The sequence below is a fragment of the Sprattus sprattus genome, assembly GCF_963457725.1.
Source record: "Sprattus sprattus genome assembly, chromosome: 2".
In the NCBI taxonomy this organism is placed as follows: Eukaryota; Metazoa; Chordata; class Actinopteri; order Clupeiformes; family Clupeidae; genus Sprattus; species Sprattus sprattus.
The window spans coordinates 24,795,865-24,823,686 of NC_137921.1; the positions used below are offsets into that span (position 1 = coordinate 24,795,865).

The 27,822-nt window shown below is 42.6% G+C and overlaps 1 protein-coding gene across 2 annotated transcripts in view; it reads left to right on the forward strand.

Annotated features, from left to right (window-relative positions):
- The window catches only part of fam49a (family with sequence similarity 49 member A), a 61,024-nt gene that overhangs the window by 7,623 nt on the left and 25,579 nt on the right, over positions 1 to 27,822 (forward strand). For both annotated transcript variants that reach the window (XM_080833119.1, XM_080833118.1), the window contains exon 2: positions 27,583 to 27,640. The gene's annotated coding sequence lies outside the window, so the exon portion shown is untranslated. The remainder of the gene's footprint in view (positions 1 to 27,582; positions 27,641 to 27,822) is intronic.

Sequence of the window (27,822 nt, forward strand, 5' to 3'; positions counted from 1 at the left end):
GTCTACAATTAAGGTTATTTTACAATTTAATCATTTACACTGCATGCTCTGCTAACTCAAACACAAAGAGGCTGTTCGAAAACCAATAAATGTTTTTATTATTGCTGTAATTAGACGACGTCTCCCTATGCTTTGTATGCGGCGAGAGCCACGATAGAGCAAGGAAGAAGGGAGATGTCGGTTTTCCTCCTGCATCGCCGCTGGTGCCCTTCATAGTTTTTTTCATTTTTACAAACTTGTCCCTGATCTTCCTTCAACTCCTAATGCACTCCTGGACCTCCAGCCCCAGGTTCCCAGCGATCTCAGCGATTTTTTTCAAAACGGCGGTGCTTTCATATAGGGAACGAAACAGGAAACGTGATTTTAAAGGGGTGTCGGACAGCTCGGATCGGATAGTGAGAAAATTCAAGCGGTGCTCCAGAGGCCATCCGAGACCCTCGGATGGCTCTCCGAGGTGCTCAAAGGTGTGGTCCCACTTCAAGAAGGGCGTTTTAGGGCGTGCCTCGTGAGATCGGAGAGCACGATCGGATAAGCATGTGGGGGCCTTTACAATTGCCTCATGTAGGACTGGTCTAGATGTGATCTGTTTCTTTTTTCCGCCGATCGTCTGAGCCTTTCGAGAGAGGTGGTTTACCACGATCGTTCAGCTCAGAAAAGGGCGTGTCAAATCAGGCCGATGTGCCATGGGGGAGGCGGTGACAGGAGGCTAGAAAGTTAGAGGCTAGAAAGTTCTTGCCTGTTCTTGAAAGGAGACTGATCCAATAGGCTAGTAGGTCTACAATTTTTTATCATTGTAATAAAACGCAATTTGGTACACCATTTTTAGGGCCAATAGTTTTCCGCGTCAAAAAAAAGCAAATTCCGTGTCACGTTTTTGGTAATTCCGTGATTCCGCGTCAAAAAAATAAAAACAGCCGTATAATGCATTTCTGCACGTTAACTGTATGAAAAACTCTGTTGATAGTGATGTTGCCTAGCAACGCTGTTTGCGTGCGTGCGTGCAGCACCCACAGTTAAGATACTGTCGAGTTCAGTTTGTCGCTAAGTAGTTGACCATACTGTGCCTTATACATTTCCAATGCTTAAATCATCATTGTTCAACCTGTATGTGAGGCATTATGTGCATACTTAATGAAAGTAAGGGTTTTCATGAAGTTGCTTCTGTAATAGATTGTGTATTAAATACCAAATTTTGGGCTACCTGCTCGTGCTATTAGTAGTGATTAGCATGATGCTAAGCGGAGATTTAGCTATGTTCTGTTCTTATGTTGATACGCTGTAATAAAGATGGGTTCAATCCTGTTAAGATTTCGACTGGATGAGATATGAATGACATCCATGTTGCCTAGTGTAATGTCCACTATTATATGTATCTAGTAATATTAGTTGTGTAATTGTTATTGTGTAGCAATAAGTCATGGTAATGTAATTCAGTGCAGTGCTAATTAGTCCCCATAAATTAGACTGCTTGGTAACTCAGTGAATAATATGTGCCCTTCTTAGATTGTTGTTTGCCAGCCATCAACACAACAGAAGACTTAACATTTTTAGTTTTTAATGCGATTGGGAAGATGAGCAAATGAACGTGACTACCCTTGAAAAGGGGGGCGTGGCCGGAGCAGAGTTCAGCGCAGACGTGACATTTTCTGACCGCTTTTGTTCTTTAATTAATGTTTGTTCATTGTTGCGATCGTTGTTGTGTTTATTTGAAAGACATTCAGTCTTACAGGGTAAAATACAGGGGGTTTTGGGCGATTTTGATGCACAAAATTATGTTTCCGTTTGAAAAGTTGCAATTCCGTTTTCAGTGGTCCATTCCGTTTCAGATGGTCCATTCCGCGTATTCCGTCCGTTTTCCGTTTTCGCGGAAAACTATTGGCCCTACATTTTAATATGGTAATATCACCTACTGTTTTTTGCAAAATGAAAGAAAGCATATTAAGGAAACGCCGACTGGAGCCTATTAATTCCGAAATTTCACCACATTGTAGGCTATATACTGTAACAACCCCAACACTTGCCTGCTTCCCTTGCAAATCAAAGTTTTCCGACTATTTTTCTTACCTTCTTTCTTAGCTGTTGATGTTACTGAGCTAGAAGTTTAACTTGTTCTGAACATCTCGCGCTTCCAATGCCCAATGTCACTTCTGAGTCAAATCACTCCATCATCTTTTGAAATTCCTTATTCCACGAGTGGTAGGCTACAATGACTGGCTGTTTCAAAATGTAACTAATAGCCTAACGAAACAAAATAACCCAGGCAGTTTCATCTTCGAGACGTTAAGGCTTCTTCCAATACTGACAGCTGACTCATAGCTTGCAAGTTTGCGGCGCTTTAAGGAGACGCGACATTTGAGGGATCGTCACTTAATTTAAACCTTTTTTGCTTCCGTTAGTATGTGTGTGTGTGTGTGTGTGTGTGTGTGTGTGTGTGTGTGTGTGTGTGTGATAGAGACAGAGAGGACTCAGTAAAACATCGGAAAACACTGTCTCGTAAGCCTTAAGCTATCAATCACCCCCACAATGAAATATGCCATTACAGTCGCTACAAACTTCTTGGCATTGTGGTGCGCCCAAAACGCAAGCTATAGCGTAGCCATCCTAATGTAACCAAAATATACCTCTGCTGATATGCCTAACCTTCGTTCTTTTTCGAATTTGTCTTAGCACTATGCAGGGATAAAATAGCATCTACAGTGTCAGGATTCAGGCGAGAGCGCCTGGCTTCTATAACGCGCCCTGCTGCACTGAAGGAGCGCTCACTCGCAGCACTTGTTGCTGGAACGCATAGAATTCGTTTTGCAAGGTGCTGTAGTCGTGGGAACGACTGGCCTTGTTTCTCCCAAAAGGAAAGTAGATTTTCCTCTGCTGATCCCGCGTCTATATGGAAGTTTGTAGAGAGAATGCGGGGGAGTAAAATGCTCCGCTGCCGAAGTACATGTTTTTAACTTCGGGGTTAATTCCCTTTCCTTTACGTCTACTGCTGGCTAGTAAATACATACAGACAGCCGGAAAGGTTAATAAACGGAATGAAATAGTTACACATTACACACGCTATGTTTTAATAAAACCCACGTTACTCACATACTGGTTGACACTGTTTGTTACAGCACATAAACGTTTGTCGCTACATCCAAACTGCGTCACCGTTGTCCCTCCCTGTATCTGCTCCAGCCGCACCATTTTACTTGCAATGTGAATCATTTAATTTAAATAGCCTATGCTTATTGCCATTTGTTGCACCTTAATCATTTTCTACAAACATGATATGCTATGTATGGTAGACTGAGACTCTATTCACTACTGCACAAAAACTAGACACGTTTGCAAAACTAGACGTTTGCAATGAAGTAGGTAAAACAACTTTCGCCAATATCTCCGTAAGGGAGATGGGTTGTGGGCTCAAATTTCCTGGGATCAAAGAAGACGTTAGTATTCATGTGCAAACTAAAATTCACGTCTCAGGATTGCTGCGCATGCAAGTTATTTCGGGTGTCTCAACTGTAACTAATACCACTGTCATATAATTATGAGTTCAGTAAAAGACGGAGCAAAAACAGTTTTCTACCGTTGTTGAAACACAGCCACGCGTAGACTCGTTTTCTTTCCATCTGAGAGTGGTTATTCAAAGAAAATATTAAGAACTATATGCTGATAGAAAGAAGGGAACTTTTAAGCCACTACGCTGCCTGTGCACGATGCGGATCCACGCTGATGTTGTTAGTAAACAAACCAGGTGGGAGCACATCTCTGTGGTCTTTGCGCATGCCCGAGGCAATGTAAACGGTTCACATTTTGCACATGTATACACGTAACGACAAGAGCCGTTTCCCTTGAAAATGTTCACACCTACACGCGAATACGATCCGATAAACTGATCTGATCACAGTGGCACATGTATTAGGGCCTACTACTGTGACTTTTCCAGGGTCTTTTTGTGCAGGGGAAGTAACAGTGAGGGGATAAGACCCATTGTAGCTGTCGCTGAAATATGAACATATTTTCTTTCTTTATTTATTAAAATATGTTTGTGTTTATTTGTTTGTGTGCTTGTGCATACTTAATTGTATTTTGTATTTTCTGATGTGGAATTTTGGTATTGAATGGTAAGGACACCTGTACTGTACTGTTGAATACGTTAATTGAGTCAAAGAGGCTACCATAGTCATGTGATCCACTTAACATATAGCAGGGAAAATGTAAGTTTCGTTCTTTTGGAGCTAAGATGTGCACGAAGAAGGACGTGCGTGAATACCAAGAGATTTAGCTGACCTTAACTTTCTGGTTGGAGGGCGCACACGGTATGTTTGTATGTTTTATTTGATTAGTAATGTGTTAAGTAGGGGTGGGTATCGCCAACCACCTCGCGATACGATACGCATCCCGATACAGGGGTCGCGATACGATATGTATCGCGATACATGCGATACGTACGTATACGATACGTATCCCGATATTTTAGGCTTAAAACAAAAAAAAATTGCCTGTAACTCCTTGACAGTACATCATAACATATTTGTCACCTCATGTGGATTCTACAGAAACTCTGCTTTCAAATTATACCATCAACTGGATGATGGGCAAAGTATGCAGGCAGGCACATGAACCAAGTAGACGCTGTACAAAGAAACAGACAAAAAAAAAAAAAAATTTTGTTGCACGTGAAGTATCGATACTGACGCCTCCGTATCGATACACGCATCGTAAAGAGGGCCGCGACGATGTATCCCCGTATCGATATTTTGAACACACCCCTAGTGTTAAGGTGTTAAAAGATAATTTCGAAGTTCATTTATAATATCATTACGTGACATATACTGATGTTAGAATGTGATACATTTTATTTCAGTTTTTCACGGTGGTTTGGAGTATGAAAGACAGTATGAAAGCAAATAAAAACTCATCAACCATCAGTTGGAGGCGCGTGGTTCATCTTTAACCAGGAGAAAAGTTTAGGGGCAGCTACAGTGAAAAACGTGGACTGCTAGAGCAACCGCAGTGAATAACGTGGACTGCTAGTGATACCGCAGCCAGCAGAAAACGCATAGACGAGAGAAAATAGCGACCGAGGGAGAAGAACATGCTTGGTGTGCACTCGGTGGAGAACATCGCAATCCAAGGCCATAGAGGACGTGGTGGAGACCGTCGCCACCCATTGTGGTGAACAACGCAGCCATCTTGGAGTGAACAAGTCTACCGACGTTCGCCAGCATCCCAGGGAACATCATCCAGCCCGCTTGGAGATTACATCGTTACGTTACGCTTCACGGAAGATCTACCTGCTCGTCCTGGGTTTCCATCAACGTGACTCAACAACAAGGCTTCAACGGCTCCGCGTGAAATGAAACCAGCTTGAGAAGACTACCTCAGCTGCCAAGCACAAGCCACAAGGGTGCAACAACGCAACACTATGGACAATTCAGTGAGTGAAGATAAGCCCACGGATGTAAGGTCTGATTAAGTTATTTCCTATGCTAATTTGAAATGAATATTTCTTGCATCAATAAGCGATGAAGAGAGAAATGTACATTGCAATTAGATTACAGTAACTTGTGTAATTTTGTTTGACAGTGTTTAATTCATATACTATTTTGGTTTCCTGTAATATAAGTTTGCATTCAAAGAATTTATATTTCAATAGTATTGTTTCTAATTAGGCCATAGTTAATACAATGGATCCACTTGTATTAGAGGGAGTAATTCAGGCTCTTGAAGATGAGAAAACTGAATTAGAGACAAAGCTAGAAACTGAAATAGAAGAATCTGAAAGAGAACAAGTTGAACAACGCATAGCTGATATTAATGCAGATTTAAAAATACATAAAATAAAGAGCCAGAAGCCAGCTTCTGAAACTCAACAAGCAGTGAGGCGATCGGAAAGAGAGCAACATCCAACAGAAAAGTGGCTTGAGTACATAAAGGAAGAAAGTGCTAAAAAGGAAAGAAGGTTTATGCTCATATATGTAACCTTTAAGGCTGAGGTTCAGTTTGTTAGAACTAAACTAAAGGAACAATGTTGCAAATCAGACTTAGGGAACATGATAACAGCATTGGACAAATATGAGTCAGACTTAAAGCAAGAATATGAGAGCTTACGTGCACTGACTACACCATGTCAAGATATAAGAAGGAAAATGGATAGCTGTACCGCAGTTACTACAGAGGTAATTGCTCTTCTGAAAACACGTTACTCAGAAGTTGAAAAAGAGTTTGATCCAGATGCAGTTAAAGAAACACTCTTGAAATTGCTCCAGAGAGAAGATGCCAGGTCAATTTATGGATCAACTGTATCAAGAGCTGGCATGGATAGCTTACCAGGTAGTCAGGTGTCAATAAAGAAGGCAGAAGCTGCGGCACGCTTGGCATCTAAACGTGTTGAAATAAGCAGAGAAACAGATATAGCCAAACAAAGGAAAGAAATGCTAGCCCAGCAAGAGAAACTTAAAGTGATGGAAAATGAAAGGGATCTTAAAGCTATGGAGGCTGAATACAATGTTTATGCTGAAGAGGAATCAAAATTGATTGCTGAAATAGGAGAAAATAGAGAAAAAGCGACTCTGCCTCCACAGCAGCTTCCAATATCGCATAACAAAGCTCCGTATGCCCATGTCCCGACAGCCATTTCATCTTCTGAAAAAATTAATGAAGTTTCGCTGGTTCAAGCCTTAAAAGAATCTTTGGTAATGACAAGACTTCCTGCACCAGAGCCGTTCATTTTCACAGGAGACCCACTCAAATTCACTGAGTGGCGCACCTGCTTCAAGGCCTTGATAGAAACAAGTTGCTCAGACCCAGCACATAGACTGTTTTATTTGAAAAAATACATAAGTTGAGAAGCACTGTCTGTGTTGGAAGGAACGTTTTATAGGAGTAATGCAGAAGCATACACACAGGCGTGGGATGCTCTGAACAAGCGCTATGGTCACCCCTTCATAGTTCAAAGAGCCTTTAGAGGTAAACTGAGCAACTGGCCCAAGATTGGACCGAAAGAGGCACTGAAATTAAGAGAGTTCAGTGATTTCCTTATCTCCTGCAAGAATGCCATGCCTCACATACAAGGTCTGAGGGTTTTAGACGATTGTGAGGAAAATCACAAATTGCTCCAGAAACTTCCTGACTGGGCAACCACCCGCTGGAACCGGTATGTCACTAGGGCATTGGATGAAGGCAAACCATATCCAGGCTTTGAGGATTTCTCCAACTTCATAGCAGAGGAGGCACGCATTGCATGCAATCCAGTGTCTTCTCTTCTTGCATTAAAACAGAATGACAGAACTGACGAGAGATTAGGCAAGGAACAGAGACGTGTCAAAGCAAGCACACTAGCGACATCATCAACAAGGGTGAGTACAAGACCAACTTATAAGGACTCAAGAATATCAGATGGTTCTACATCTAATCCTGCCACTCAAACCAAAAGACAAGTAGAATGCGTTTGCTGTCAACAGAATCACTTCATTTTTAAATGTGAAAAATTTACAGCAATGCCTCTTGATGAGAAGAAAAAATTCATCATGAGCAACAACATGTGCTTCGGTTGCCTGAGAGTTGGCCATTTTGCGAAAAATTGCCGGAATAGGGCTACTTGTAACATCTGCAGGAAGAGCCATCCGTCTCCGCTTCATGAAGAACGCTCTCTAGAAAGTAAGCCTGAAGTGTCAATACAAACAGAAGGTCCCACTACTTCCTTATGTAGTTCAAACAAGGACAATACCGACCGCACTTCAATGATTGTCCCAGTGTGGCTCTCTCGTGCTGACAAGAGTTGCCCAGAAATGTTGGTGTATGCATTGTTAGACACACAGAGTAGTAGTACGTTCATCAACCAAGATGTGTGTGAAAAAATTCAAGCGTACTCAGAACCTGTCAAACTGAAGCTGTCAACAATGACAGACAGAAGTTCAATAGTGAATTGTCACAGAGCTGTTGGAATGAAGGTGAGAGGGTACAGCTCACAAGAGTGCATTGGGCTACCACCAGCATACACCCAAGAATACATCCCATTGGAGAAAACTAGCATTCCAACTCGTGACACAGCCAAAAGGTGGACCCACCTGCTTAGCATAGCGGAAGAGATGCCAGACCTATTGGACTGTCCTGTTGGACTCCTAATTGGCTATGACTGTGCAAGGGCTCTTAAACCAAAGAAAGTGGTATCAGGGGATGAGCATGAACCATACGCAGTCAAGACAGATTTAGGCTGGAGTATAGTTGGTGCCAAGATACCTAGCACTAGCAGAAGGGATGAAACAAGATTCTGTCATCGTATCTCTGTGAAAGAACTTCCGCCCATCACACCTGCGTCTGGAAGCACTGGAGACTGATTTCCAGGATACAAACTCGAGGGAAAAGACAATATCTCGAGGATATTCAATTTTTGCAATTTTTGAATGGTAAAATTCACCATAAGGAAACTGGACATCTGGAGATGTCTCTGCCATTTAGAGAGCGACCTCAACTTCCCAACAACAAGCATCTGGCTACAGTCAGATTGAAACATTTAAAGGTGAAGATGGAGAGAAGTCCAGAGTACAAGGAGGACTATGTGAAATTTATGGACAATGTTTTTAAGGATGGTGATGCAGAAGAAGCAAATGCGACCCTGAAGCAAGGGGACACTTGGTACATTCCGCACCATGGGGTGTATCACCCGAAGAAGCCTGGAAAGATAAGGGTTGTCTTTGACTGCTCCGCCAAATACGAGGGCACATCTCTAAATGACCACCTTCTCACAGGACCTGATTTGACGAATACTCTGACTGGAGTGCTGTGTAGATTTCGTCAGCATCCCATTGCAGTCAATTGTGATGTGGAGAAGATGTTTCACCACTTCCATGTCAGTCCAGAAGATCGGGATTTCATGAGGTTCCTGTGGTGGGAGAATGGGAATACGAAGAGCGAGCCCAAGGAATACCGCATGAAAGTGCACATATTTGGAGCAGCATCATCGCCGGGATGTGCGAATTACGGCATGAAATACCTTGCCAACAAATATGAAAATGACTACCCAGTGGCAGCTAGTTTCATTCGCAAGAATTTTTATGTTGATGATGGACTTGTCAGTCTGAATTCTGTCAAAACAGCCCAACAACTTGTTTGTGAAGCACGGGAAGTCTGCAGTAAAGGACAGCTGCGTCTGCACAAATTTGTCTCTAATAACAGAGAGGTTTTGGATGTAGTTCCAGAGACAGAGCGAGCTAGTGCAGTGAAGGACGTAGACCTTAACTACAGCGAGCTTCCAACTCAAAGCGTGCTAGGAGTGAAGTGGAACATAGAGAAAGATGTGTTCTCATTTAATGTCGTCCAACACAAAAAGGCAGCTACTCGACGAGGAATCCTATCAACAGTCGCAAGCATATATGACCCCTTAGGATTTCTTGCTCCCTACATCTTGACCGGGAAAAGAGTGCTGCAAGAAATGTGCAAACAGGGTGTAGGATGGGATGAACCTCTTCCCCCTGAACTAAAGCCAAAGTGGGAGACATGGCTCCATGACTTGGAAAATCTCCATAACATTCAAATACCAAGATGCTTTGTTCCTAACAACATTGGCTCAATCCAGAAAATTGAGCTGCCTCATTTTTCAGATGCCAGCAATGATGGCTATGGGCAATGCTCTTATATGAGGATTGTGGGTGATGAACAAGTGCATTGTGCATTAGTGATGGGTAAGGCCAGAGTGGCCCCCAGTAAGGTTGTCAGCATTCCACGCCTTGAGCTCACTGCAGCTACAGTCTCAGCAGCTGTAAGTGAGGTCCTCAGAGAAGAGCTGGAGCTGAAGATAGATCAAGAGTTCTTTTGGACTGACTCACAGGTGGTGCTTGGGTACATCAAGAATGAGGCCCGGCGCTTTCATATTTTCGTAGCAAATCGAGTCCAGAAAATCAGAGATGTCACTGATCCTAGTCAGTGGTTTTATATTGAAACAAGTCAGAATCCGGCCGACCATGCATCTAGGGGTCTCAAGGTGGCAGACCTAGCATCACATTGGCTTAGAGGACCCAAGTTCTTATGGGAACAAGAAGTTGTCTTTGACAAAGGATCCCCAGAGCTTCTTTTAGGTGACCCAGAGGTAAAGGTCCTGAAAACAGATGTCGTTGAAAGAGATACTATCCTCAAGAGGCTGTCAAGATTCTCTGATTGGATTACATGCCTCAACGTCATTGCTCGAATTCAGAGACTGGCACATAAAGAGAGATCTGGGCCCATTACTGTGAAAGAAAGACAGGAAGCTGCTCTTGTGCTCATCAAGGCGGCGCAGACAGAAGCCTTTGAAGAAGAGATGACCAGGTTTAGTCAAGAATCAAAAACCAAACTAGGGAAAACTCACAAAATGTTTCAACTTGACCCTATTCTTGAGAATGGAGTGCTCAGGGTTGGTGGCAGGTTGAGAATGTCATCAGCCACACTTGAGTTAAAGCATCCAGTGATACTTCCTAAAGAAGGCATTGTCACACAACTCATACTTGATCACTGTCACAAGAAAACACAGCACCAAGGCCGAGGTCAAACCTTGAACGAACTTAGAGCCAATGGATAATGGATAATGGGTGCCAGCAAGGTAGTGGCTAAGCATATCAAGAGTTGTGTCACTTGCAGAAAGGCCCGTGGTCCTACCCAAGAACAGCGTATGGCTGACCTGCCAGTTGACCGAGTAGATCCATCTCCTCCATTCTCATACACAGGAATTGATTGTTTCGGCCCATTCTATACAAAACAAGGTAGAAAGGAGTTCAAGAGGTATGGTCTGTTGTTGACATGTTTAAGCTCCAGGGCCATCCACATAGAGATGTTGGAGGATCTTACGACTGATGCATTTCTAAATGCTCTGAGATGCTTTATCGCAATAAGAGGAGCAGTTAGACAGATCCGATCTGACCAAGGAACGAATTTCCTCGGAGCAAGGAATGAGTTGGAAAGATGTCTAAAGGAACTTGACAAAGAAAGGATTTCAACTTATCTTGCAAGAAAGGAATGTGACTTTGTCATGAATGTTCCTGAAGCAAGTCACATGGGAGGTATTTGGGAACGCCAAATACGGACTGTTAGGAGCGTGATGAGTTCTGTTCTGGCTCAAGCTAAAGGAAGGCTAGATGACTCGTCATTGAGGACATTCTTCTATGAGGCCATGTCGATCGTGAACAGTCGTCCGCTCACAACAAACACAATTAATGACCCCAAGAGTGTTGAACCTTTGACACCCAACCATTTGCTCACAATGAAGCCCACTGTGCCTCTCCCGCCTCCTGGAAAGTTTGTCCAAGAAGATTTATATGCTAGGAAAAGGTGGCGGAGAGTGCAATACTTATCAGAGCAATTCTGGAGCAGATGGCGCAGAGAATACCTGACCAATATAAGCCTCAGACAACAATGGCATGTGCCCAGAAGAAATGTGCAAGTTGGGGACATAGTTATTGTCAAGGATGACAATATTCCAAGAAATGAGTGGAAACTCGCCAGAGTTGTTGAAGCAAGAGAAGAGGATGATGGTCTTGTGCGTAAAGTCAGCATTCAAATAGGACAAACTAATTTAGGAAAGAAAGGTGAGCGCTTAACGCAACCTTCATTACTTGAACGTCCAGTGCAAAAATTAGTTGTTTTAGTTGAGCATAATTCATAGTTACATAATACTTATTCTAAAATCTTTAAAAGAAGCTGTTGATTAAAAACAAGGTTAATGGTTTACAATCTTAATGGTCAATTACCAAAGTTATGGGAAAATTATAAGATTCATGCAAATTTCTTTGAATATGGTAATATGAATCTTCTGTAATTTTGGTGGCAGTGTAGCTGTCGCTGAAATATGAACATATTTTCTTTATTTATTTATTAAAATATGTTTGTGTTTATTTGTTTGTGTGCTTGTGCATACTTAATTGTATTTTGTATTTTCTGATGTGGAATTTTGGTATTGAATGGTAAGGACACCTGTACTGTACTGTTGAATACGTTAATTGAGTCAAAGAGGCTACCATAGTCATGTGATCCACTTAACATATAGCAGGGAAAATGTGAGTTTCGTTCTTTTGGAGCTAAGATGTGCACGAAGAAGGACGTGCGTGAATACCAAGAGATTTAGCTGACCTTAACTTTCTGGTTGGAGGGCGCACACGGTATGTTTGTATGTTTTATTTGATTAGTAATGTGTTAAGGTGTTAAAAGATAATTTCGAAGTTCATTTATAATATCATTACGTGACATATGCTGATGTTAGAATGTGATGCATTTTATTTCAGTTTTTCACGGTGGTTTGGAGTATGAAAGACAGTATGAAAGCAAATAAAAACTCATCAACCATCAGTTGGAGGCGCGTGGTTCATCTTTAACCAGGAGAAAAGTTTAGGGGCAGCTACACCCATAATGCTCCTCCTGTTGCAGTTACCCGTCATGTCTCTTTTTATTGTGTGTCCATTACTTTGCCGCTCTTGCCATCACTGTTTGCCTTTTTAAAACCTTAGCCTATCTGAAGCTTTCCTTTTTGTCTTTCTTTCAGTGTCTGGACTGACTCTCGTCTGTGTCTGTATTTGTCTGTATGAGATGGTTGGATTCCAGTTAGGCTGCCTGTTTTTTTTTTTTTTCTTCCGTTTTTTTATCCTGTCGTCATAATCAGGGGCCTGAGACACTGAATGCCTGTGAAGCTCTGGTCTGATTAAAGGACCAGCTCAGCAACTCATTTAGGCTGAAATCACTCCAAATGTAGCCCTTTAGACTTAATTTAGAACATTAAGTGTTCGGTCTAAGTTAAGATTCGAAGAGCTCTCATTTTGATCTGAACAGACTATGGTAAACAACGTTATGTTTAATGGAGTAGCAGAGGGTATGTTTAATGGAGTAGCAGAGTGCATATTTAGTTTGAATGAATTATTTAGCCAAAAATCATATTCTAGCCTATTACATTAAGACGCTGTAAGCTTGTAATTGTCATTTGAAACTATTAATCGGCCACCAGGAGAACGTGTGTGTGTGTGTGTGTGTGTGTGTGTGTGTGTGTGTGTGTGTGTGTGTGTGTGTGTGTGTGTGTGTGTGTGTGTGTGTGTGTGTGTGTGTGTGTGTGTGTGTGTGTGTGTGTGTGTCTTCAGCTGTGGATTTGAGCAGCCTTGAGAGTTTTTCTAAGGCGCACTTCTCCAGGGAGTGTGGGTGTTGTGTGTGTCTGTCTCTGGAGCAGGCTTTTAGCTAGGATTTTTTGAGGGGGGGGGGTCCATTTTGTATTTGAAACTAAAGCAACGAAACCCCAGTGACCAAGCAAAACTAGGGGGGTCTGGGGGTATGCTCCCCCATACGATTTTTTTTTTAAATAACCTTTTAAATAGTGTCCTCTAGTGGGTTTTAGGAAGAGACATGAACAAAATTTAGATTTATTATATGGCATAAACATATTGAAGACATCTGCTGAGATTTTGTTTTGGATATGTGTGAAGCAGGAGCACCCCTGACCTGGGAGAGAAAGCTTAGGAGCAGCTACTACCCTTAGCCTCCACATATTTATGTGAGGACTCCTTCTCTGCAATGACTGGGATCAAAACAAAGCAGAGAAACCGACTGTGCCTGGAGAATAGCCTAATCAGTTGCCTCCTTTTTTTTTTTTTTTAAATAACCTTTTAAATAGTGTCCTCTAGTGGGTTTTAGGAAGAGAAATCAACAAATGTAGATCTAAAATATGGCACAAAAATAAACATATTGAAGACATCTGCTGAGGTAAGTGCTAATTATAGTTAATGTCAGATATCCTCTGTTCAATTTTCAAACTCTCCCTCACTATATGATTTTTTTTGCTCGAGCAATATTCCATGACAAATGATACGATGCCAACGTGACCGTTTCAGAGTACTTCGTAAATTTCCCAAAAAGCCGAGTCTGTTTCTCTGACTGACGTTACAATTCAAAGTATGTACCTTGTGCTTGGACAGCTCTGGGCCTAGTTTCCCGAACGCTAAAAAGGACTTGAAATCGGTCGTAAGAGGGATCCTTGCAGAGCGGTTTCCCGACGCCGCACTTACGGCTATGATGAGTCTACGATGTCGCCAGAATCCACGTAGGTTGTTAAGATACGTCGTTATCGGGAAACGAGGCCCTGTGCCGTTAGGATCTCCTGGGCTATATTAGCACTGTGTGTGGAGAGAAGGCGCTCCAACTTGTAGGCTTTAAAATGCGACAGTGACGTTTGGCATATTAAGCAGAGGGGGTTTCCATTTCGCTCCGCGAAATTCAGGCAAGAACGTCCGGTGTTCATCTTCATATTTTTGTTTAGCTTTACGCTTTGCTGTATCCATGGCATTCTTTCAGTAGCGACTGCTAGTCTGGCTAGTAACTCTCTGAGACTGGGTGCACACATTAGAATGTTTCATGTTTGGAACATTAACGTTACTTGAAGACATCTATCAAGATCGCGTGATGACAAAATATTAGGGCTGGGCAACGATTAAAAATTTAAATCGCGATTAATCGCATTATTTCCCTGATTAATCGCGATTAATCGCATTTTTATACGCAAATTCAAAAAATGAATTAAAAAGTAGTGTATAGTAATATATTAAATGTACTGCCATATGAACTAAAGTGCCATTACATTGTTTGTGCAAACAAACACTTAACATCAGCATTTGTATATAGTAGCAGTTAAATAAAATAAATGAGTTGGGTTAATTTCAACATAAACAATTGTATCAAACACAAAACTAAAGCTTATTGCTACTGAATTAATGTTAGAATGTGGTGAAGCACCAAAAATGTGACGAATAACGTCGCCACACTTAGATATTGCACGAAATATGATCGCTGCTGCAAGACAACTGCCTTTTGCTTCGCACACAGTCTCCAGCGTTCTGTCACAGTATCTCTGCATAACAGTGCGTTTGACAATGTCCTGGCTGGCCAAGTGCTGAAAGGTTGTGGGGCACTTTAAACACAGTCCAGCAAGTGCAGCAGAATTAGAGCAACAACCCTTCTACCCTGGCCATTAGTAATGCGAGGGTCAGGTTTTTTTTACACCCTCCCCAACCCAACCCGTTAGGAGATCTGAACCGCCCAGCCCGCAAAAATATGCACTGATAATTACCCAAACCCGACCCAACCCGCGGAAGAAATAAAAAAAACGCCAGTGAGTCAGTATTGCCATGGAACCTAAATGGAAAATAAAGAGAACTCATTCAAGACACTGCCAAAGAAACTGAAAGATCAAGTTTTACGTCGTTCTTTATTTAGCAGAAAATCGCATGGAATTGCAATTCAACAGTTGCCGAAACTTTAACATCTGACATCAGGTCAGAGAACTTTATTAGATGTATGATATTATTAAATTTATTAGAAAGGTGAACTTCGGTCTTCTTTTAACAATGTTTAACTTGGCTAACATTGCATGTAGAGCAGCGTTGAATGAATGAAAGGGAGCCCTGAATTTGCGACATTGGCGTGTGTGTGCTTCCCAGAATGCCTTGCATGTGTGAATGTGTAAATGTAGCCTATAGTTGGCAACATGGATGTTAGTTAGTCTACTAGTTAGCGTGTGATAATGGATGTATTCGTTACTGTGGTGTATCTATTAGTAGCCTAACTCTCATGTTTTTATCCGATGTGTTTAAATGAGATCACCATTGTGGTGTGTTGCACCTTCATTAATTAGTACCATGTAAAATCTCCACTCCCGGATACATGCGTTAAGTCTTTAACCGCGAATCATTTCCTTTTCCGGTTCCACAGCACTCACCAGAAAACCTTTACAAAATAAAAGCCTGAAAGCAAAAGACTTATAGAAAAATAAAACAATAAAATAAAAATAAAAGATTAATGCGTTAACTTGCCCAGCCCTACAAAATATACATGAATAAATACCCCATTCAAATCGGACAGCTTTTTGTCTGTATTTCCAAATATATTGCGTGCAAAATATGCATTTTAGATGTTTATTTTACAATATGAAAATTCTGTACACCAAGAGAAAAGTCAGTAAGCACTCGAGCTGGAGCCGAGCCTCACGTCAGCAGGCAAAGAGCCGCATGCTGCGCACGTTCGCCACCCCTGATAGCGGTATCAGACTGTTGTTTTACGTGTTACAACGTGAATACGCTCATTAACGTTTGTGAACACGTTTAAAAAAGTTTGACTGACTGAAAACGGGATGAAAAACTTAAGGCGTGTGTAGGGCGTCTGCATAAAAATAGTGCGTCCAATTTCTCATTATTTTAGAACAGTGCGTCCAAAAGACGCACGGACGCATGCCTGGCTAAAAGCCTGCTCTGGAGTTTGTTTTCTGAGCCCAGGGCCTTCGTCTGTTCAAAATGAAGGGTTTGAGATGTCCGAAACTGGAGCTGATGGTTCAGGTTCAGAGCCCTGAGAAACTGCGCTGACTCGGCATTTCTGGGGATCAGCCCCATGTGCAGCCGAGGTCCGTCAGGTGGTCACAGGTGGTTTCGTCCTCATTTGTCCCTTAGTGTACAACTTGCACAATGGACTCAAGCAAAATTACGGTTATTTCCATCACTTCCACTTGCAGTAGTTGAGCATTCAACCCCACTACAAACAATCCTCCAAACAATACACACACACACACACACACAGTACACACACACACAGTACAGTACACACACACAGTACACACACACAGTACACACAGAGTTAGCTGATTCATGGAGTTCAGAGTTGTATGTGCTGCTTGGGTGTTTAGCTGATAGATGATGAGCAGGAGGAGACGAGAAGGATGAGTAGAAAGATGGTAGTGGGTTTTAGAGTCCCTTTTTTTTTAAACACACGCACACGCACACACAGATGCACAGACAATCACTCAAATGGAACATTGTAACCAGAGCAGTGACGGGGTGTTTCGAATGTTGGGCCGGCGCACAGATGGTGGGGATTTTGTCTTTTTCCTGGTTTGTTTACTTACTCTCCTCCATCTAGCTGTTGTTTTTAATATATATTTATTAAAGTTCGTAAGCTTGTGCCGGGCGTTTCTACCTTAAGGTGTCCCACAGCACTGCTGACCTTCCTGGTGTGAGAGGAAACCTGAGATTCATCCCACGCAGTTCAGAGAAAAGGCAACAGTGTTTTGGTTTTATTGGTTTATTTCCGCTTCTTTATTTAACCTCAGTCTGCCAAGAAAAGGAAGCTTGTGTACTCACGCTCCAGTTTTAGCGTGCGTGTCTCTCTTCCACGCTTCCACTCAGGCTCTAGCTCATCCTCTTTCTTTCACTTCCCCCCTCTTTCCCTCCCTACTTTCTCTCTCTCTCTCCCTCTCTCAATGGAACTTTGTACCGTGTGGGCACTGAAGGATAGCCAGAGAGAGAGAAATGGTACGCACCTTGAGAGCAGAAAACGGTCTTATCTTGGACACCAGAGTATATCTGCTCCACATGACTAACAGATTGTGTTGCGCCGCCTTGTTGTGCATGCACTGTATCTCTGGCATCTATGGAAATGGTTGCCATGGAGTCAGCGAATCGGAAGAGATGGGAGTGGAGTGGGGAGCAGAAGTGAATCACTGCTGATCTTCCATTTCAGTTCCACTCTTATGCTGCAAACCCGAGGCATTTTGCAGAGCCATCATCTGATAAGAACTTCAGACCCGGCATCATCTCACAGACCCGGCATCATCTCACAGACCCGGCCTCACACAGAATCTTCTCTCCACACACACGCACACGCACACGCACACCCACATACACACACCACTTCTGTTGCGTTGGAGATAAGTGTGAACTTTGCCTGTTTGCCCTGTGAACGCATCTAATTGTGTGCCCGGCTCAGGGGATTGGAATGTGTGGTAATATTCAAGCATATTAGCATTGGGCAACCCCAGCTCTGCTGAGCTGAAAGGGCCTGTTGTGGAGCGGGTTGTGGCAGCAGCAGCGGTGGTGGTGGCAGGGATGGAGGGCCGAGCTCTTTATCGGAATGGCCAGGGTTTTTCCTGGGTCAAAATGGCTCTTCGGTGCTCCCCAAAAAAAATTGAGCGCTACGCGCGCACAGTCTGTTTTTTTTTTTTTACATTTCATAAATAATGGAGGCTATGCTTGAGGTGATCATTTTGCTTCCACTTTAAATTAAAATAGATAGGCTAATATATTGACAATAGTCCAAGCCCCATGGTGCTATCATGTATGGTTCAAAGATTCAAGATCAAGGTTTACCTCGTATGCAAACTACTGAAATCTATATCAATAGAATCTAGAACTAACCAGTGGTCAGAAATGGAACACACAAATTATGAAAGTCAAGTTTATCTATTATTACTATTCATGTTTATTATACAAACCTACATAACATTATTTTCACCAATGGAGGCTGCGTTGGAAATCAATAATCAAACTTATTGTCGGGCTGGCCCTCGCAGTGGAACGACAGTTTTCAACCGCACCGGTTTATCAATAATAATATTAATATTATTAGATTCGAGATGCAACACAAACGAGTTGAGCTTTCAAAACCAATGCGGTTGTCTGCCTTTCCGAGGCCCCGCATTCTACTGGTACTCGTTTAAACGCGTAGACAAATCAAGTAGCCTAATAGCCTACACCTGTGTAAGTTCTCAATATAGCAGATATTTTAATAAATTGAAAGCCATGAATATTGAAACCGCGGACTGATAAAGTCAGGATGCATCCGCAGGTTGAGTATTTAAGTGATTGGCTCTGTCCATTCACGCACCTCACAGTTGCTTATAGATCAGACGTATCAACTCGATTACTATTGATCAAAACAGAACGAGAGTTCGGCTGTAGCCTACTTGAAACACTATTCAGATTTCAGAACACATTCGCTGACGTGCATTGCATACGTGATGATGCTCACAAATCTGCTTAAAACAACTAGTGAAGGTGTTTTAGAATAATATTTATGCCATATACAATAAGTGACTTTATGTAAACACCACTTATTAATGTTAGCTGCCTAATTATTTAGCGCAATGCTAGCATGACTCTACCGTAATTCGATTTTTAACCAAGGTAGCCTATTGTACCTATTGAGCCTGTTGATCGCGACCTGTTTACAAATCTGGTTAAAAAGATAAAGGTGAGCTGTTATTTACAGATACTAAATATTTCCCAGGCATCTAATGGCTAACAGCTACCTGTAAAGCATCTAAACGTACAGAGTAAGGTAGGTTGACTGCTAAATCGGCAGCCACCAGTCTTTGGATAGCTCTCATAAATCAGTTATTGTATATATGGCATTAATATTAGTCTTACCATTACACATAGGATATATAGGTTCACGCACACACTGCTTAAATAAAACTTAAAGCCTACTATCAAAGTATTGTTTTTTTAAGATAATGTAGGCAACTGCTTGCTAGCTGCTTTATACAAAAAAAATCAAATTAAAGTGACTAACGTCTTGCAAACTTGGAGAAGCCTCTGTTCAATGATTGGCTGAGGGGGTAGGAGGCGGGATCTGCTGCTGCTGCTTGAATTCAACGTGAGCGCTTAAAACACCATTAAGCTGAATTGGATGACAGTTTTTTTCTATCGCAGACTTTTTTTTTTTGCCTTTAGGCGCTCGGGATTTTTCATAGGCGTTCGGGAAAACGGCTTAGGCGCGCGCCTAAGTTTTCTCTATGCAGGAAAAACCCTGATGGCGTCTGTAGCCTGGATCCATCCGTGCTCCAGCCGGGCCCTGCTCACATGTCGCCTCCTCACCAGAGCCTCCAGTTGTTTTGACTGTTCATCAGGCCCGGGAATGTTACCCCCTACACACACACACACACACACACACACACACAATTATAACGTGAATGATCACACTCATGTGCCTGAAGCTCAGCATGCTCGCAGATGGCAGCACCATCATGCCTTCAGTTTAAAGGGAACAGCGCTGCCAATGAGGCACGTGTATTGGAGGATTTGCAGCCCTTTTATATGGCAAGGGAGAATAGGTGCCTGCACCTAGTTTTTATTTTCCCTTTTTGTGTTCATGCTTAAGTGACATTACATGGAGGTCTGATGTAGGTAATATGGTGATGCCTGTTTCAGCTTTAACTGCACTTTAGGGTACCTTCTATTATAACATCCATTACACAAGATTCACAGTAAAGCTGTAAGAAAGATGGAGGTTAAACCAGGCGCTTCCAAGGAGGGTCTGTGAAAGCAAAATAAGTTTCACAAGTGCTTGCATACTCTCAGATACACGCTGACATACATGTTATTCTAATAATGGTATTGGATGGACCATGGGTAGTTTTCAGAGACCACCTCCGTGCGCTTCACATCACACTGTAAGCAGTGCCCGAGAACATGAAGAAGAGGCTGGGGTGGGTGTTCAGGCTCCCCAGATGTGTTCTACCAGCACCGAGGGACTTTTACAACTCCTCCACCCCCAACTCCCCAACGGCATTCTTGCCTCAGAACTGTGGGGTGACACCCATGCCCTGCCTCTGGGTCTCAGCTAGCTATGTCAGACTGTTTTTATCCATCTATCTTTCTGTGTCATTTTCTGTCTTTCTCCCCTTCTGTACTTCTCCCTTTGCTCTCTTTTTGTGTCATGTCCATGTTCGTCTGCGTCCATCTTGTGTGTGTGGTGGTCATTGAAAGTGGATACAGGAAGTTCTTTTTGAGCTCAGCCTTGAGACCATGTTCTCCAGTGGTGACCTATTTAATTTCCCCAGGCTCAGCAAATATTTGATCAGTTCCAGAAAACCCCATATGAGACTCGGTCGGTCATGGACATTGGTTTGCGCTCTTCCTATCTCTGTGGAATTGGGACCTTCCCCCTGCCTTCATTTCCCTTCACCATATCAGACCAGATGAGAATTGAACAATGGAAGTGAGTGTGTATGGGGTAACACTTGACTTCAGATCCTGAGCCGTTTTGGATGCAGTGAGCAGAGGTGGGTGCAGATTTTGTGCAGGAGATGGGAATGGGATAGAGTGGGTGATATAGAGATGAGTGTCTGAGCACTGGCTCCTGGCCAGATTTCTGGGTTGAGTTGAGATCCTGCTGTGCTGTGGAGCTGTGCACAGCTGGCAGCTCTGAGGCTCTGGGGTGATGGGATGCCGGAGCACTGGACTGCAGGGCTGTGAGTTAGGAGAGGAGGGAGGGAGGGAGGGAGGGGTGGGGGGCATTTGGTCAGGAGCGTGACTGTGTCTCGCCCTTTGCAACTGAACACATCCCTTACGAGCTCTCTCTCACACACACACGTACAGGCACGTAAACACAATTCTGGGATTCCAATGGGTTCTCCTGAGTCTTGGTTTGCACCATGCCATACCCCTTTTTTCAGAGGGGGCTTCTTCTTTGACCCATCACAGTGCCATGCTGTGTGTCTACTATCCACTCCCAACAGTCTCCATCTGTTTCTCTGAGTAGAAGTGTGGTAGCTACTAGCTAGCAACCTAACTAGCTAGAACCCCTAAACTTAACTGCAGCACTATCACACAAATGAAAGTTTATGCGTGATAGTGTTGCTGTTCAGTATAGGTTGCTGTTCAGTATAGGTTGCTATCTAGTTGTCGCTAGGTAGCTAACTTTAGGTGGTTGAGGTATGTACTGAAGTTTAGGCAAAAACAAAACGGCAACTACCATTATGAGTGAAGGCAGGGTCACATCTGCTTAGTATTCATAAAACAGACCTCCAATCTTTTTCCGACCACTTGTCTCTTGTCGCTGTAAATCACCAACTCTCGTTAAAAATGAATGGCAGCTGGTCGCTTTGTCTCCTGTGTCGTCCATGTGTTGAGAAGTGTCAACACACTCTCACTCGCCGTCGATTCTCTGGACAATGACTGGCTCTGTTCACACTTGGGCTCAACAGTACATTAAATGGAAAGTTAGGGAGCTGGTGGGGTGAAGTCTGTTTAAAACTGCCAGCCCCTCTGGGTAATGTCTTGATAAGTTCAGGGTTGCAGTGCATGTCTGTTTCCACTGCATAGTACCAGCTCAACCGGCTGGACTCTACTCGCCTTTTTTGTTTTCCATTAGTCAAACCTGGTACCTTGCACGTGGTACTAGTTAGTTCTACGACTACTGATTGGTGTGGAGAATCCTCAGTAGAATCATCACCACAAATGCTAACATTTACTACCAATTTCTGGCAGAGGGGGCAATAGAGGCACACCCACTGGTGGGTGCAAGGCTCCATCAAGGTCTGCAGTCTGCCCTTCACCAAGCTGAATGCCCCTTTCCTTGCACGCACATACCTCTGTTTGCTGGGATCGTGTGGAAGCACTTCATGCCAGACCTGAGCTGCCAACTCTCCCGTTTTTCCCGGGTTTCTCCCGTTTTCTGATCCATCTCCCGCCGCCCTCCCGTTTTGTCCTATCACCCGGTAATCTCCCGTATTTTACGAGTTACAAATGTATTTTATTAATAATCAAATCAAAATGTGTGTCAATGTTCTAAAGTTGCCAGATCATGTATGAAACGCAAGCATGAGAGGCATAGCAAGCGTCAGCCAATCAAATTGCCTTTAATGCAAAGACAACACAGGCTCTAGCCAATCAGATCACGTTTATGGTCACGTCTCAAAAAGCTAAAAAAAGCTGGCGGACCAAACTCCGTAGATGGTCGAATTTCTACCTAAAAGTAGTTTGTTTTACTTATATTTTTATAAAGTTACCGAGAAATAAACACTGTACAATGTAAAAAACCCATTATTGTAACTGAAAAATACGTCTCAGAGGATTTGCGAGGTGTCTGGGTTTGCTATCACTCACTTTGAATGGGGATCCGTCAACCTTTACACAATAGCCTACCATTTTCAACCAATTTGTCAATCTGGCAAACCTAGATTCTATTGCGCAGTTGATCTTTCTGCGCAGGCCATTGCTTTTAAGTCACCTAACTGAGCGAAGATGTTTATAAGAATTAAGTACATTGTAGTTATCCTACTAATAAGATGTTTGCATAATAATAAATACAAAAAAATGTTTTTGTTAATAAATACAGTTATTGTGTATTTATTTATATACTGAAGACTACAGCATATATAATAAATAAGTTGTTTATATACACTTATATGCGCAACATCCCATAAAACCAACATTTGCCCCCCGGCCCTGCCCCTCCCGCCGCCGTCGCCGAAATCTCCCGGATTTTGCAACTCAAATGTTGGCAGGTATGTGCCAGACCCTCCCCCTCAGATTACATGCTATGTGTGTGAGTGTGATAGAATTTCTTTTTATGTAGTGATACTGTCACTTCCATGTGTATCCCTGTGTTACAGCTCATGGCTGGTTACCATAGTAACTCATGTTGCCTTGGCAGCAGGCCAGCTGCTAGGAAGGCGGTGTGTGTGCGTATGCCTGTTCCTCTTCCGTGAGGTTAGTGGGAGTAAGAGAACTACCGAAGGGTAAAAGGTAACTACCACCACCCCTCCCCATCACTGTCAGAAACACTCAAAGGAGTTACAGGTCAGGAAACATCCATTAGTGCAGACACACAATCAGAGCACACACACGCACATGCACATAGGTATCTGTCTTAACCGACCTTCATAACTCAGACATAAGTGCGGTCTGATTGTTTTCATTAATGTAATGCCAGCGGTTACCTGGTCATTTAATTATTTATTGATATGAGGATCTGTTCTGGGTCTCTCTCTCTCGCTCTCTCTCTATTCAAAAAAAGTGTTTTGTTTCCATATGTATTGTGATGGGCTTCTGGAACATTCCGAGCCCGTTCTGAAAAACATGTTTATATAGTGGGGTTCTCTCTTCCTGACCCCCTACCTGGTTTTAATGGAAGAGGACCTGTGTGTGTGTGTGTGTGTGTGTGTTTGTCTGTGGTACACTTCTTCAAAACACAGATCTCAAACTGAGCGTTAACACAGACTATATCTCTCTGTAAGCACTTTCTGACTCAAATGTATTGTACAAATCCACCTAGAACACACATGATCTAGTAAACCAACTTGATGTCATTCGAGGATGCAGGCAGGAACCGTTTTTAAAGGAACTATGTTCAATGTGTATGTGCATCTGGAAGAGAGACCACTCAGGCAAGTGTGTAAATGTGTGGAGTGGGGTATTGGGGATGGGGATCCACATGCCCATATAAGGTCATCTGTGTGTGAGAGTGGGTGATGGAGGGATCCCCACAGGGCTGCTCAGTGGCTCTCCATCAGCCCTTCTCACATAGGTTCAGAGTACGGGTGTTTGTCGCTGTGCGTGTGTGTGTGTGCATGAGGGGATCGTGGTGACTGTTGCTAAGCAGGGTTCTCTCAGGCAGACGGATGGCTGAAGGCTCCTCCTCCTCCTCTTCCTCCTCCTCCTCCGCCTTTTCTTCATCTAGTGCCTTAAGCATCGAGGGATGTCTCCGGGACACTCTGATCGTCTCCCGAACTCCAGAAGGGGTCTGATGTAGTCAGATGTGGTCTTTGATGGTCAAATAAGATCTTTGTTGGTCTTATAGCATACGCCTCTGTGGCGATCTACATTGTGTATGATGGGCAAGATGGAGACATTTTCCTGCAAATGCTAGGGGTGTCTGGGTCTCTTATGTGGGAAAGTGTGTGCATCTATGGGGGCTGTGATGAGGTTCTGTTAGATACGGGACCCAGAACATGATTAGTACAGGTGAGTTGAGTTGAGCCGCAGCATGTCCAGGGTTCCCACGGTACCTGGAAACCATGGAAAACATGGAATTAATTTTTTCATTTTCCAGGTTTGGAAAAGTCATGGAAACTGAGCAAAAGTGAACATTTACATGGAAATTGAAACAGTTGTCCTGGAAAATGTTGGGATGATGTGTAAAATTGTGTAAAACAGAATTAAGATGAGTTTATAAAAACCCTTTACATGTGAACAGCTTTATGTAGCTTCATGTGGATAGAAATGGATGATCCCATGTTGTAGCACATGCTCTTGGCATCCTATCTGGTATATTAGATGTTGGAATTTGATGCAGGCAACCTGGTGATATGGACTTGAAAAGTATAGTTTCGGATTGGTGGACTTCGGGAATAATAACTGAGAAACGTTCCTCGCGATCTCAATAGAAGGGTCAAATACATGCATGTCTTGACATCTACAGTGAAACGTCTTATGCAAGTTTATCCTCAAATGTAAGTAGCTGTGTTTTAACTGTGTGGTAAACCTGGGTTTATCAACGTTAGCTAGTAAGCAGTCTACTACAGCTTGTTGCATTGATATTATCAATAAGACATAATCTCTAAGTATTTACAATGTTGACTAGACTGGCGCATCTTTAACTCAAGTAAGTAGTCGGGTGTCCTAGGGCGTTGTGTTTGTGTGAGGGGAGGGGGGCGCGGATAGAGGCGGAAAGCTTCAGGGCCTATAGATCATCACTTAATATGGTACCTGGAAAATGAGGAGGTAGCATGGAATTTATTTTCAAGGCAAGTGTGGGAACCCTGATGTCTTTGTTGTAGGGGACTTTCTCATATTGTGAGTCTGGCTGAGGTGTTGTGGCGTTCACCACCACCCCCCTCATTCCAGGATAACCCTGCAGGGATTGATGTGTGCGTGCGTGCACACACACACACAGTGGTGGAAGAAGTACTGACGTTTAGTACTTAAGTAAAAGTACAAGTACCCAGGAAAATTAAAGTAAAAGTAAAAGTACTACATCAACAATCCTACTTAAGTAAAAAGTAAAAAGTACTCACTTTTAAATTTACTTTAAAAGTAAAAGTACTCACGCAATGGGTTGTCTCTCAATGTCTAGGCTGTACCATTTTGATAAACAAATAGCGGCTGGTAATAAATGCCTCTACATATGTCACTACTAGTAATAATTATAAGCAACAACATTTGTTAATTGGAAAGGTTGATGTACTTATTGGGCCTATTGTCTGTAATACTGTTCACACTCTATCTTACAATTCTGCGGATGACAATTTATCTACCAGGGATTATTTGCAAAGTTAATACCATTAAGCCAAACCAATAAAGACGCAAATGTATATCTTTTAATCTTTTATTTAATTGTAAACGTGTAAAAAATGGAAATATGAAACATGAAAAACAAATGGAGTTGTTAAACTGGTCAATGCAGAGTTTTATGCTCTATGGATTGCAGAAAAGGGGAAAAAAAAAACATATTGAGTAACCCAAGACTAGGCATTAAGTTTGCATGCCAGGCAATAACCAGTGAATAAAAAAGGCAAATCTTCACGTTAGCTTGACATTGCTAAACTACCAGCTTTATCTTACCACTACGTTAAACATGTCAACTGTATGTCAACATGTATTTTGCTAGATAACAGTATGAAAACATGTCAGTAACCGCATACGATATGCAAAAGTCATAGACATTAACTTAGTATAGCAAGAACTCTGCATAACTCAACCTGTTTCTCCAAATTTGAAGGCGAATTTTGAAGTCTAGCATCTCCTTTTTTGAGGTAGACAGGAAACGCACTGAAACCTCCACGAGTTATTCTTGGGACCTCTGAACTTGAACATGTCCTCAGATGAGGCTGACTCTGAATCCATGCTGAAAAGTTGTTTGTTAGTCAGGCTGTTTGTCGAATGTTTAAGCAAAACAGGCAATGCTACCGTAGCGCTGCTGCCAAATACACACTCTGCTGTCATTAAAGCTGATAGAGCCACCTGATTGGTTGAAACGTCCTAAAGCAACGCAATCCATATTTTTGTGTAGGCAACAGTTTGGCGAAACTGTGTTCATAAAATGTAACAAATAACGACACATATTGTAGAAATGTAGCGGAGTAAAAGTATAGATAATAGCTGCAAAATGTAACGAAGTAAAAGTAAAAAGTATGCACTATTATTTTTACTTAAGTAAAGTACAGATACTTAAAAATGTAACGAAGTACAGTAACGAAGTAAAATTACTTCGTTACATTCCACCACTGCACACACACACACACACACTCACACACACGTGCAGAGCACATAAGGTAAGCAGGCAGCTATAAACAGGGGTCTTCTGTCAGATGTGTCACAGAATGTTTGCTACCCCAGTTAACCCAGAACAGCTGGGGGACATGAGTTAATGACATACAAATGCTCACGCACACACAAACACACACACACAATACACACATACACACACACGCACACACACAATCAGTCGCATATATCTGCATCTGCTAAACCAATTGCATATATACATCTGTGAACACTTGTGAACACACTAGCAGAGCTCACATATGTGCAAACATGCGCACACACACACACTCCACACAATGCACTTGCAGACTTACACACACACACACACACACACACACACAATCAGATGCACACATCTGTATCTGCTAAATCAATTGCATATCTGTGAACACTTGTGAAGATACTAGCAGAGCTCACATACACTTGTGCAAACATGCACACACACTTCACACAATGCACGTGCAGATTTACACACTCAGGCCTGCACCTTCCCTCAGTCACCAAGACAACAGTGGCATCACCAACTGAGACGTGAATAATTAAAGTGACAGATTTAATGAAGAGAAAGCTGAGGTCACCAGTGAGCGGGAAACCCGACACACACACACTCAGAAGGAGCTGTACAATTTAACACTGAGCTTTCTTAATTTGAGGTTTTGCCTGTTGTTCATTTTATTTCTCCTTTTTGTCCCCCCCCCTCTTTCCCTTCCTTTTTTTTTTTGCTTTCTTATTCCTTCTCTCCTTCCCTTTCTCCATCCCTCCCCCTCTCCATCTTTCTCAGGAGCTTCAAGCAGACGGATGTTCTAGAAGGAATCCACCCAGGTCCTCCTCCAGATAAGGTAACCTGTCGTAGCTGTGGATTGTGTGCATGGAGAGGTCTGCCTGCATCAGTCAGTGATGATTTTAGATAAGAAGAGTCACATCTCCCTCCAGTCTCTCTAATTTTGCCATCTGTCCCCCACACATGCTGTCCAATTTGGCACAGTTTTTGTAATCAGCCATTTTTATTGGTCAATATATT